The sequence below is a fragment of the Schistocerca serialis genome, chromosome 9 (assembly GCF_023864345.2).
Source record: "Schistocerca serialis cubense isolate TAMUIC-IGC-003099 chromosome 9, iqSchSeri2.2, whole genome shotgun sequence".
NCBI classification, from domain to species: domain Eukaryota; kingdom Metazoa; phylum Arthropoda; class Insecta; order Orthoptera; family Acrididae; genus Schistocerca; species Schistocerca serialis.
The window spans coordinates 87257152-87260007 of record NC_064646.1 but is presented as its reverse complement, the minus strand read 5'-3'; positions in this window follow the sequence as shown (position 1 = coordinate 87260007).

Sequence of the window (2856 nt, the reverse complement as noted above, 5' to 3'; positions counted from 1 at the left end):
TAACATGCATATAAAACATGCAGATTATTAATGTAGCTGACGGCAATGTATTTCTTGACTAATCGTTACTTTAGGGAAATCTGTTACAAAAATATGAGCAGGCCTTCCTAACGCCCGCTCAGTTCAACATCCACCATGAGAAGACACATCTACCCTTTTTCAAACATTTATTTTAACAAAACTGAAAATGTCTCGGAGGCAGAGAAAAAAAAAATTGCTCCAGTCAGCGCCTAATCAACAATAAAGGATGATTAAAGATGATACTACCGAGGACTGCTAGAACCTACACGCCCTTTGGCGTGACTCTTTCCATTTTCGACACAATGCGCATGTGCGAAACGCATGCTATGCGTCCGCACATGAATGCGTCAAGCGCATACACCGGATGGACCGGAGACAGACATCGTGTGTGGTGTAGACAGTGTACGCACCTGGGAGGTCCACGTAGGTGTGGCACCGTTGCCCACACCCGTGCGATCCCTCGACACTCCAGGTAGTTGGACCGCTATACCTTGGGACACAGCGCTACAGGGGGGAAAGAAAGGGTGGTGAGGCCGAAAATTACAGCGGCCGGGAACAATGGGAGAAGGAGCTCCACAGCCGATTCAGGTTAGGCGCCCACGAAATTTACAAGGATCGAAACGGCACGCGAATTCACAGTCAAATGATGGTGTGCTCACATCAGACGAGTTAGAATTCAACTTTGTTTCACTTAGCGTAGAACCGAGCGCTGAACAAACGTTGTCAGACACGTTCTTGTAGATCTCCAAATAAACCGGTTAGGTTCCTTTCAGATTACGCTGATACAATAGCTCCCTACTTAGCAATCATATACAACCGCTCGCTCACCGATAGATCTGTACCTACAGATTGGAAAATTACGCGGGTCGCACCAGTGTTTAAGAAGGGTAGTAGGAGTAATCCATCGAACTACAAACCTATATCATTGACGTCGGTTTGCAGTAGGGTTTTGGAGCATATACTGTATTCAAACATTATGAATCACCTCGAAGGGAACGATCTATTGATACGTAATCAGCATGGTTTCAGAAAACATCGTTATTGTGCAACGCAGCTAGCTCTTTATTCGCACGAAGTAATGGCCGCTATCGACAGGGAATCTCAAGTTGATTCCGTATTTCTAGATTTCCGGAAAGCTTTTGACACCGTTCCTCACAAGCGACTTCTAATCAAGCTGCGGGCCTATGGGGTATCGTCTCAGTTGTGCGACTGGATTCGTGATTTCCTGTCAGGAAGGTCGCAGTTCGTAGTAACAGACGGCAAATCATAGAGTAAAACTGAAGTGATATCAGGTGTTCCCCAGGAAAGCGTCCTGGGACCTCTGCTGTTCCTGATATATATAAATGACATGGGTGACAATCTGAGCAGTTCTCTTAGGTTGTTCGCAGATGATGCTGTAATTTACCGTCTAGTAAGGTCATACGAAGACCAGTATCAGTTGCAAAGTGATTTAGAAAAGATTGCTGTATGGTGTGGCAGGTGGCAGTTGACGCTAAATAACGAAAAGTGTGAGGTGATCCACATGAGTTCCAAAAGAAATCCGTTGGAATTCGATTCCTCGATAAATAGTACAATTCTTAAGGCTGTCAATTTAACTAAGTACCTGGGTGTCAAAATTGGAAAAACCACATAGATAATATTGTGGGGAAGGCGAGCCAAGGTTGCGTTTCATTGGCAGGACACTTAGAAGATGCAACAAGTCCACTAAAGAGACAGCTTACACTACACTCGTTCGTCCCCTGTTAGAATATTGCTGCGCGGTGTGGGATCCTTACCAGGTGGGATTGACGGAGGATATCGAAAGGGCGCAAAAAGGGCAGCTCGTTTTGTATTATCACGTAATAGGGTAGAGAGTGTGGCAGATATGATACGTGAGTTGTGATGGAAGTTTTTCGTCGCGGCGAAATCTATTTACGAAATTTCAGTCACCAACTTTCTCTTCCGAATGCGAGAATATTTTGTTGAGCCCAACCTACATAGGTAAATGATCATCAAAATAAAATAAGAGAAATCAGAGGTCGAACAGAAAGGTTTAGGTGTCCGTTTTTCCCGCGCTGTTCGGGAGTGGAATGGCAGAGAGATAGTACGATTGTGGTTCGATGAACCCTCTGCCAAGCACTTAAATGTGAATTGCAGAGTAATCATGTAGATGTAGATGTCGATGTAGAATGCGTAAAAGTTATTATGACATTCTTAGTACAAGGCGACAGAAGTGTGTTACGTGTACATATGATTAAATTTCAACAGGAATTAATTACAGACTATTACAACCAGTACATCAAACAATTCGCCTGAGGGAAAGTAACCCATTTCAAAGAAATTTACATATGCTATTTGACTGCAAAACAAATGACTCAAGTTAAAATGTTGGCCCTGAATATTGTTAATCTTTATCTCAGTCTTGCAAACAATGACTGTAGCAGAACTGTTAATTTAGTTACACAGCATCTGACTTCCTGATAAAACTGCCTGAAAACTCATTCACACGACAGCACTTCACTGAGACCTGCTTACATCAAGCCTCTGAACTAATATATTATTTTAAAAAATAACACTCTGGCAATCACTGTGCCTTACTACGCACATGAAATTTGATGATAATTAAATTTGTGCACATGGAACGGACGTCTGTTCTGCAACCTGTTACTGTTAAGATAATGATGAAGCTGTAAAAAATGAAATTTATTTTTCCGTACTTGCGATGTGCAATGCAAGATGTTATCTTATCATTTTTCATAAAAATGCTTTTGCGGCGCACAACTCGCGATGTGTAGCGCGAGTATACAAAACACATTCAAAAAGATAAAGAACGAAAAATGAGGAACTGCACTTAAC